The sequence below is a fragment of the Pongo abelii genome, chromosome 22 (genome assembly GCF_028885655.2).
Source record: "Pongo abelii isolate AG06213 chromosome 22, NHGRI_mPonAbe1-v2.0_pri, whole genome shotgun sequence".
Classification (NCBI taxonomy): Eukaryota; Metazoa; Chordata; class Mammalia; order Primates; family Hominidae; genus Pongo; species Pongo abelii.
Window position 1 is genome coordinate 41,358,189 of NC_072007.2, and position 10,926 is coordinate 41,369,114.

Genomic DNA, 10,926 nt, shown 5'->3' on the forward strand with positions numbered 1-10,926 from the left:
GAAGCCAATGTGAGAGGATCATTTGAGCCCAGGAATTCAAGACCAACCTGGGCAACACAGCAAGACCCCATCTCTACAAAAAAAAAAAAAAAAAACTAGCTGAATGTGATGTTGCATGCTTATAGTACTAGCTACTAGGAAGGCTGAGGCAGGAGGATCTCTTGAGCCCAAAAGTTCGAGCCTACACTGAGCTATGGTCACACCACTGCACTCCAGCTTGGGTGACAGAGGGAAACCATGTCTCAAAAAAAAAATAAAAAAGATACGTTCCCATCCTAATTCCCAAAACCTGTAAAGTTAATTTATTGGGGAGAAGTATGTTTGCAGTTGTGATTAAGAATCTTGAGATAAGATGATCCTGGACAATTAGGTGGGCCCTAAATTCAATGACAAGTGTCCTTATAAACAAAGGGCAAAGGGAAATTTTAGACAGAAGAGGGGAAGACACAGAGAATAGGAGGAAGCAACGTAACCATGGAGGTGGAGATTGGAGAGATGCAACCACACACCCAAGAATGCTGACAGCAACCAGAAGCCAGAGGGGCAATGGATGGAATATCTTCTAGAGCCTCTAGAAGGAGTATAGCCCTGACCCTGACGAAACCCCCATTTCAGACTCCTGGCCTCCAGAACTCTGAGAGAATACGTTTCTGTTTTAAGCTACATAATTTGTGATAATTTGTGACAGAAACCACAGGTAATGGATACACCTGGTTTTAAGCAGACAACTTAAACCACTGTTAATCATTTCTACTTCCACCACCTGTCGTGCCATTTACACAGGCCTATACACATTAGCAACACTACTGCCAATACCATCATCTTCTGAAAAGTTTTATTTGTATGTCGCTCTGCAGATAATAACCCTTCAGTGCCAGCAGAAGACTCAGTAAGGGATTCTTGTTGCAACTGGTGGGAAGAGAGGACAGGAGATTAGTGGGAGCTGTTGGGAGCTACCTTGAGACCACAGAGGGACATCAGGCTGAGATCAGAATCAGCACAGAAAAGAGCAGAACTGAAAACAGAGACATCAAGGCAACACCCCAAAACACCCCTGGAACCCCCGAGCTTTTCAGTTAAGTGAGATAATATGTCCTTGCTTTATTAATTTGAGTTTATTGACCTTTTTTTCACTTGCAACTGACTTGATTCAGGACACAAAGCAACGCAGACCCCAAGAACATAAGCAATGCCTGAGATTTTCTGTGAGAACAGTCTGAAAGCCAATATTCATTTGAGTAATGATTCTCATCGGTTTTTGGTTTTAAAGTTAGTCCAAGAGAAAGTGAAAGAACAAATCAAAACATGAATTTTATCTGTGGTTCAGTTTTCCATGACATCTCCCCACCCAGTCCTGGCTACTGTGGCTTTGAGTCACCCACCTTTTCAGTTCAAAGTTGGTAATTCAATCTTGCCTCCTATCAGCATCTCTAGCCAATCTTCCAGCCTTCAGGGAAATGGTGTACAAAGTAACAGCTTCGTTGACATGGGAAAAAGAGGCGCAGAACGTACCAAACACGACGTTAACTAGGTAAAGACATTGCTTCATGTCCTGCTGGAAACAATGGTCAAGTTACATTCCTCTTATCTGGAGCCAGAATCTGTCCAAGCTGCTGGCAAAGATACTCAATGTTTGTGATGTGTATGGCACTTTATAGCTTATGAAGTGCTTTCTTTTTGCATTTATTTTTATTTTTCAATAAAAATGGGGTCTCACTATGTTGCCAAAGCGGGTCTCGGATTCCTGGGCTCAAGCAATCCTCCCACCTAAGCCTCCCAGAGTGCTGGGATGACAGGCCTGAGCCATCGCTCATAGCCAAAATGCTTTCTTATCTATTTTCTCATTTAATTTTCTCTACCTCCAGCCTTCTAATGGTAGGCAAGGACAGAATGGTACCCTGGCCTGCTACAGATGAGGAAACTGAGGTTCAGTAAAGTTAAGTGGTTTGTTCTAGGCCAAACAGCTAGTGACTCTAAAAACAAAACCCATGCCATCATGATGTAACAATGAATCTAAGGAATACTTCCTTTGCCTCAATAAGAACAATGAAGCTTTGCATCCCCTCCACTATCTCCCAAATCACTAAATAAAGGCCTGGGTAGGCTTTTCTTTTTTGATTTGGCTGACTACTGTGGTAGACGAAGAGAGAAATAAGTCTATTGCATGATTCCAGAGCTGAGAAAGCCATATGTCCCCAACTACCTCCTCCCCACCCCAGCTCCCACTACATCTGAAACTGGAGCAAGAGAGCCTTTTATTCCACCATTAGAGATGGACTGAAAAAAAAAAAAAAAACAACTGTGTAACATCAAGCAGGAATTCACCGTAACTGTGAAATCACCCCCACAATCATCCCTTTCACCTACATTTCCAATGACTTCTCACCAGCCTCCCATTTTACTCTTCCATCACCCCCTGCCCCCAAATGCAAGGCTTCCTAAGAGCAGACTTGAATGTGAGTGAGGACAGGAATGAAAACTGCAGGGCACTGGGCATTGGGAGTATCTGTGTGTATAGGGGTGGACAGCCAGGGTAGAGAGAGGCAGGCTGGGAAAAAGGAATAATCCAGGTACCCTTTACTGCACCAGCTGCCACTTATGCGTCATCTTATTTAATGCTGATGACCCAGTGCCTTTACAGAAGGCATTGTTTCCTTCCCCGTGTAAATGGAAGAAATCAAAGCTCTGGAAGGTAAAATAAGTTGCTCAGTTCAAGCGAAAATGACCAACATGACTATGTATGCATGATTATGTAACATAAGATTGTAATGCCCACCTTGCTAGAAGACTGTCTCCCCTATGGTGGCTTTGAAGAAGCAAGCTGCCATGTTGTGAACTGTCTATGGAGTGGGCATGTGTCAGTGGCCCTTGGCTGATAGCAAGAAACTGAAGCCCACAATTCAACAGCCTGCCAGGAACTGAATTCTACCAATAACCGTGCATCCTTGGAAGCAAATCCTTCCCCAGTTGAGCCTTAGATGAGACCATAGTCCTGGTCAACACCTTGATTGCAGTTTTACAGAGGATCCAGCTAAGCCATGCCTGGACTCCTGACCCATAGATTTTATGAAATGCATTATTGTTTTCTTGGCATGACAGAAGAAGCTAGAAAGATATGTATTGGACAATACAAGAAGATCAGCATAGGAAGTCAATTTTCACCAATGACTACTCAATTCTACAGTATTCCCCTGGCTTTTTGGCTCTTGCTTGCTTTTATAAAATCTGTCCCACTTGTTTCTTTCCTTGTAACAATAATAACAGTCCATGATCATTGATCAATTTCCCTTCATTTTGAGCCAACACAGTTGTGGTAAAACAATTTTTTGAAGTCGAAGGTGTATAAAGTTTGCAACTCTTTAAAAAACCCTTCATAAGACTAAACCAAAATGGCCAAGGCCCCCTTTACCTGTGCATTTTCTAAAAACAAATCATCTTTAGAAGAGCAGCCTGATTAGAGCCTACACATGCCTCTCTCCTCCTGCCACTGCATCATCAGATCGGTGCTATGATGATGCTTCAATCACAGTTCTCAGACCTGATGGACCATCAAAATCACCTTAAAAGCCTGAGAGGGGCCAGGCATGGTGACTCACGCCTGTAATCCCAGCACTTCGGGAGGCCAAGGTGGGCAGATCACAAGGTCGGGAGATCAAGACCATCCTGGCTAACACGGTGAAACCCGTCTCTACTAAAAATACAAAAACAAAATTAGCTGGGCGTGGTGGCGGGAGCCTGTAGTCCCAGCTACTCAGGAGGCTGAGGAGGAGAATGGCGTGAACCCGGGAGGCGGAGCTTGCAGTGAGCCGAGATCACACCACTGAACTCCAGCCTGGGCAACAGAGTGAGACTATGTATCAAAAAAAAAAAAAAAAAAAAAAAAAAAAAAAGCCTGAGAGAAAAACACAGATTCCAAGTTCAATGAGACTGCTATATAGCAGTGGTTCTCAAAGTGTGGTCTCCTGGAACTCACGGAAATGCAACTTCCCAGGTCTTACCCCAAAACTCCTAAAACAGACACTCTGGGGATAGAGCCAGCAATCTGCAATTCTGAGACTCACTCATATTTGAGAACCTCCGTGGTGTGGAATATTCACGGCATAGAAAGTATAAGCATCAATAGTAATATGGGAGAAAAGGCAGTCTGTAAAGAAGTGTGTTCGATCTATTTCAATTTTTTAGGGAAAAAACCTCCTAGAAATCTATAAACAAAATATCAAAAGTGGTTATTTCTGGATGATGGTTTTCATTTTTCTTTGTCATCTTCTATATACATAGCTTTTCTAAAATAGGTATGTATTACTTTCAAAATCAAAACAAGTTAAAAAAAATAGAACTGTGAGACTGAAAGGCAATTAATTTAAAGTATATGGCACAAAATTTACCATTTTGAATATTGCATTTTTAAGATATTCAAAATTTTTTTCCCTTTTCTTTTCACACAGAAATGCAGAATAATTTTCCTTACCCCTATAATAATAGTGGAAGATAAGGCAAGGGGAAAAATGATGAGTTGCTTTGACTTCATGGAAATGCAAATTTCTCTCGTGAATTCACAGGTTCCAAACTGGAGAATCTGGCTGATGACTATTGTAATTGTGGTCGCTGTGTCTTCAGTGAAATCCTCAAGGTAATTTTTGTCAGTTTCTGCTCCATGTCACTTATCATTACTGACAATCTACTCAATGGGTAAAATCAAAACTTAAAGGAATAGACCGGCCGGGCGCAGTGGCTCACACCTGTAATCCCAGCACTTTGGGAGGCCAAGGCGGATAGATCACCTGAGGTCAGGAGTTCGAGACTAGCCTGACCAACATGGTGAAACCTCGTCTCTACTAAAAACACACACACAAAAAAAAAATTAGCTGGGGGTTGTGGCATGCCTGTAGTCCCAGCTACTTGGGAGACTGAGGCACGAGAATCACTTGAACCCGGGAGACAGTGGTTGCAGTAAGCGGAGATCGCATCACTGCACTCCAGCCTGGGCGACGCAGTTGCAGTAAGCGGAGATCGCACCACCGCACTCCAGCCTGGGCGACACAGTGAGACTCTGTCTCAAAAAAAAAAAAAAAAAAGAACAATAGAACATAGGTCTGGCTGCATTTCTCAACTTTAATGTGCTCAGCAATTGCCTAGAAATCTCCCCAAATATCTAGGGATCTCGTTCTAATACAGATTCTGATCTAGCAGGTGTGGGGTGGTAACCAAGATCCTGCATTTCCAACAAGCTCCCAGGAATGCCAAACGCCCATGCTGTTGGCCCTCAGACTGCCCTTTGAATGGAGCCCACATGAAGGTTTCAAACCCATCTTGTTGAGTGATTTTCAGCCTATAACGCCAGGTGAATGGTTTGCTCATGTCTTTTGAACTGGCTGCACAGTCCCTGTTCCCTGAAGGAGTGTCGGCAAAACAGCTACCAGTGGAGATCTATTACCTCGGAAGCACCTTCCCCCAACAGTCCCCTCTCAGGCTATCCACTTACATTTTGTGTCCCAAATTGGTTCCTTCCGGTGGGTTATCTCGCTGACTTCAAGAATGAAGCTGCAGACCCTCGCGGTGAGTGTTACAGTTCTTAAAAAGGGTGCATCCGGAGTTTATTCCTTCAGATGTTCAGATGTGTCCAGAGTTTCTTCCTCCCAGTGGGTTCCTGGTCTCACTGACTTCAGGAGTGAAGCTGCAGACCCTCACGGTGAGTGTTACAGCTTTTAAAAGTAGTGCTGACCCGAACATGAGCAAGACTTACTGACAACAGCAAAAGTGCAAAGCTTCCACAAGGTGGAAGGGAACCCGAGTGGGTTGCAGCTGCTAGCTAGGGTAGCCAGCTTTTATTCCCTCATTTGGCCCCACCCACATCCTGCTGATTGGTCCATTTTACAGAGCATTGATTCGTCCATTTTACAGAGTACTGAATGGTCTGTTTTTACACAGCGCTGATTGGTGCATTTACAAACCTTTAGCTAGACACAGAGCACTTATTGGTGCGTTTTTACAGAGTGCTGATTGGTACGTTTACAAACCTTTAGCTAGACACAGAGTGCTGATTGGTGTTTACAACCCTTTAGCTAGACAGAAAAGTTCTCCAAGTCCCCACCCCACCCAGAGGCCCAGCCAGCTTCACCTCTCAATTTTACTTATGGCAGGCTTATCTTTCCAACTCGTTTGTAAATATACACTACAAAGGCAGGAAAATGGGCCCACGATAGTGTTTTTCACAAAAAGTAGTTTCTGACATTGGTTAATGAGTCACAGTGAAAAATGGAAGATGCTAATCTTCCAAAAAGCATAGGCCAGGCACGAGGTGGGGGTCATGCCTGTAATCCCAGCACTTTGGGAGGCCAACGTGGGTGGATCACTTGGGCCCAAAAGTTTGAGACCAGCCTGGGCAACACAGCAAGATTCAATCTCTACTAAAATTAAAAAAAAAAAAAAATAGCTAGGCACATGCCTGTAGTCCCAGCTACTCAGGAGGTGAAGGCAGGGGGATCACTTGAGCCTGGGAGTTCAAAGTTGCAGTGAACTATCATCCCTATCTCCAAAAATAAATAAATAAATAAAAGGCATAATTATAAGTTGGCAGAAATAATTATATAATAATTTTTTTTTTTGGAGACAGAGTCTCGCTCTGTTGCCCATGCTGGAGTGCAGTGGCACAATCTCAGCTCACTGCAACCTCCGCCTCCCTGGTTCAAGAGATTCTCCTGCCTCAGCCTCCAAGTAGCTAGGACTACAGGCACATGCCACCACGCCCAGCTAATTTTTTGTATTTTTAGTAGAGACGGGGTTTCACCATGTTAGCCAGGATGGTCTCGATCTCCTGACCTCATGATCCGCCCGCCTCAGCCTCCCAAAGTGCTGGGATTACAGGTGTGAGCCACTGCACCCAGCCTATAATAATTAATATGGTGATACCTGTCTTTACAACAATCCCACCCACGAGGTTGGTGATATTTTTATCCTATTTTTTGAGATGAGAAAATGGAAGGACAAAGAATTTTAAAAGCTTGCCCACTTACTGGTAGAAGTAGCAAAGCCAGGACTTGAACCCAGGAAGTCAGGCCCTCCAAAGTCTTCTATCATTTTATTTACTTTCCTTTTTTCCCCATTCCTGTTCAGCTAATGGCTATGATTTGTGTCAAAGGTCTTTTCAGAACCAAAAGAAAAGACAATATTGTATTAACTGATATTCTGTCTACTTTTACTGTAAGGTGAGACAGTTGCTTGGAATAGTGAATCAGAATCTGAACATGGTGCTTCTAAGACAATAAAGACAGGGAGAATCCTAAGCTGGCATTCAAAAAAATGTTGCAGATCACATCATTCCACATCTCACTGTGTGATTTGGACAGCCGAAACCTCAACAGATTCAGGGACTAGTTCAAGGTCACACACGCAACAGGAAAATGTAGTTGAAACCAATTTAGTAGGAGGGTCCCTACCAACCTCCTCTTGTTAGTTTGAATAGCCTGCATGAGAAGGAAAAGCAGCAGTAATACCAACTAGAAACAGGAAAGCTCATCTGCCTCCTAACTCCCTGAAGATCTTTCAGGCCCTTTAAAAAAAGGTAGTGTCCAAGACACAAATACCAAGTTCACTAACCAACTTGTGTGATGAGGCACTTCTGCAGATGAATATTTTTTTGGAGCTCTAAATCATCTCATCCTTAAATTAAATAATTCTTCCCCACCACCCCCTTGCCCCCACAAGGTAATTTAGAATAAAGGAGATTGTGTTTGTAACACACTTTATTGCCCCCAACACACATGCACCTTGATCCCCTCATCTCTCAGGCTACAAAGTTCCTTTTAAAAAATATTTTTTCTAATTGATAAAATTTGATTTTGCTCATTAACTCTCCCAGTTAAAAGCCCTGGCTAGATACTTTTTAAAGTAACACAGATGGAGATACGGGAAAGCAAAGATCAGAAACATTGGTGAAAGCACTGAAATGTTTCTTTTCTAAAAAGATTCACTAGTGATCAGACAGAAAAAAAGGAAGAAAGGAAGGAGGGAGGGAGGGATAGAGGGAGGAAGGAACACAGAAAAAGAGAGAAGGAAGGAAGGAAGGGAAAGAGGGAGGGAGAGAGAAAAAAGAAAGAAGGAAAGAAGAAAACCTAAATTTCTTTTCAGTTGCTTAACAAAATAACTTCTGGAAAACTATAGTCTCCATGCAGAAAATGAGTTTTAGCTATCAAATGTCAAAATCTAAATGCTCTCCAGATTTGAGAATGGATTTTTCTAAACTCCCATATTGCCCTCTCTGGGGCCAGGACAGGCTAAACTGTGAAAATGAACGGTTGAGGAAAGGAATACTGAACTCTGCCATGTGACTGTTCAACTATTAATCTACACCCAAAAATGAAAGTCCATTTCCATCTTTAAAAATAGTAAAGGGGAAGGAAAAGTATCTTTTCCATTTGGTCCATTTTCTTGGAAAGTTTGTTATTAAAGGAAACAGTGGCCGGGCGCAGTGGCTCACGCCTGTAATCCCAGCACTTTGGGAGGCCGAGACAGGCGGATCACCTGAGGTCAGGAGTTCGGGACCACCCTGACCAATGTGGCAAACCCCAGTCTCTACTAAAAATACAAAAATTAGCCAGCCATGGTGGTGGGTGCCTGTACTCCCAACTACTCGGGAGGCTGAGGCAGGAGAATCGCTTGAACCCAGGAGGCGGAGGTCGCAGTGAGCCAAGATCACGCCATTGCACTCCAGCCTGGGCGGCAGAGCAAGTCTCCGTCTCAAAAAGGTAAATAAATAAAATAAAGGAAACAGTTATTCGTCTGGGAAGAGGTGAATAAATGTTCAAAGAATGTGATGAAGAGAAACATCCCCTTCCTGTTATCACATCTGAGCTGACTTATTGAAATAATAAAAGGAGAAGGAAATAAAAAAAGGTAAAGGAAAGGAGGAAAGGAAAGAGAGGAGGAAGGAAGAGAGAGAGAGAGAGAGAATGAAAATAAGAACGACAATTTTGGGACCCAGCAATATGCTTGAGTTTGCGCTGGACCCTAAAAACATTCATAGTGAAACAGCGGCCTCCTCTGGTCACAGGCAGGAAATTCAAGAACTTCTCTTTCTTACCAAAGTCAATTTTAAACTATGAAAATGGATGGATTATTACATTGGAAAAGAACTGTATTCAACATTTACCAAATCTGCCGTTGTGCACTAAAACCGTATAAACTAGAAAACTCAACCCAAAATCAGTGTTCTGAGGGTGATGAGTTCCAGCAAAAATCCTATGAGAAATTAGTTGGATAGGATCTTGCTCACATTTAATCTATTCCCCCTCACAGTCATCTTCCCTAGTTAAATTAAGTAAAAGTTGAAAATTATCCTCCAGGATGAAACAATTTTCCCAAAATGGTCACTATTGGTCTGCTTGTACTCCATTCGGAGCCAGACAGACCTAGATTTGAATGCTGGATTTATAGAGCTGCATAACTTTGGGCCAGGACTTGCCCTGTTTTTCCATCTGTAAAATAGGCCCTATAGCACCTCTCAGGGCTTCTCTGCAGATGCAGTGAAAGCACACACAAAGCACTAAGCATGTAGGAAAAATTTTGACAACATCAGGGCCCCTTCCTGTTGCTACCACTGAGTCCAATGTAGCTCGTAGCTCATTGAATTGTATGTCTAATGTTTGTGTTTTTTTTTTTTTGTTTTACTCATTTATAAAAGTAAAGATCGTCTTTATAACTTTTATTGTGGTAAAACGTGATATTTGGTAAGATATAATTTGCCATTCTAACCATTTGTAAGTGTACATTTCAGTGGCATCAATTATATTCACAATATTGTCCAACCATCACCACTATCCATTTCCAAAATTTTTTCATCACTCCAAATAGAAACTTTGTATCCGTTAAGAAATAATTCCTCCTCCCTTCCTCCTCCTCTCATTCCTGGTAACTTCTAATCTACTTTCTATCTCTATGAATTTGCCTGTTTTATATATTTCATGTAACTAGCATTATGCAATATTTGTCCTTTTGTGTCTGGTTTATATCACTTACCATAATATTTTTGGGATTCATTCATGTTGTAGTGCGTCCGGAATTGGTGGCTTCTTCGTCTCACTGACTTCAAGAATGAAGCAGCAGACCCTCGCGGTGAGTGTTACAGCTCTTAAAGATGGTGTGTCTGGAGTTTGTTCCTTCTGGTGGTTTCGTGGTCTCGCTGACTTCAAGAGCGAAGCTGCAGACCCTCACGGTGAGTGTTACAGCTCTTAGAGGCTGCACGTCTGGAGTTGTTCGTTCCTTCCAGTGGGTTCGTGGTCTTGCTAGCCTCAGGAGTGAAGCTGCAGACCTTCGCGGTGAGTGTTACAGCTCATAAAAGCAGCGCGGACCCAAAAAGTGAGCAGCAGCAAGATTTATTACGAACAGCAAAACCACAAAGCCTCCACAGCATGGAAGGGAATCTCAGCAGTTAGGGTGGCCTGCTTTTATTCCTTTATTTGGTCCCACCCACATCCTGCTGATTGGCCCATTTTACAAAGAGCTGATTGGTCCGTTCTACAGAGAGCAGTTTGGTCTGTTTTGACAGAGTGCTGATTGGTGCACTTACAAATCTTTAACTAGACACAGAGTGCTGATTGGTGCGTTTACAATCCTTTAGCTAGACACAAAAATTCCCCAAGTCCCCACCCGATTAGCCAGACACAGAGCAATGATTGGTGCGTTTACAAACCTTTAGCTAGACACAAGTGCTGATTGGTGCATTTACAATCCTTTAGCTAGACGGAAAAGTTCTCCAAGACCCCACCCCTCCTACAAGCCGAGCCGGCTTCACTTCTCACTGGCACTCCCATGGGACTTTGCGGCACCTAGCCTGGGCACTCCGGCAGCCCAGAGGGAGCTCGTTCCCCGATCAAGCCCAGCAGACACCAGCCAGCCGCACCAAGCGCAGAGCCCGCCGAGCCCGCGCCC

General features: G+C 43.2%; 1 long non-coding RNA gene across 1 annotated transcript in view; it reads right to left on the minus strand.

Annotated features, from left to right (window-relative positions):
• Positions 1-10,424, minus strand: part of LOC129052304 (uncharacterized) — a 133,666-nt gene extending 123,242 nt beyond the window's left edge. The window contains exon 1 of the long non-coding RNA XR_010138820.1: positions 10,015-10,424. This is a non-coding gene — a long non-coding RNA (uncharacterized LOC129052304). The remainder of the gene's footprint in view (positions 1-10,014) is intronic.
• Between the last annotated feature and the right edge of the window lie 502 nt (positions 10,425-10,926).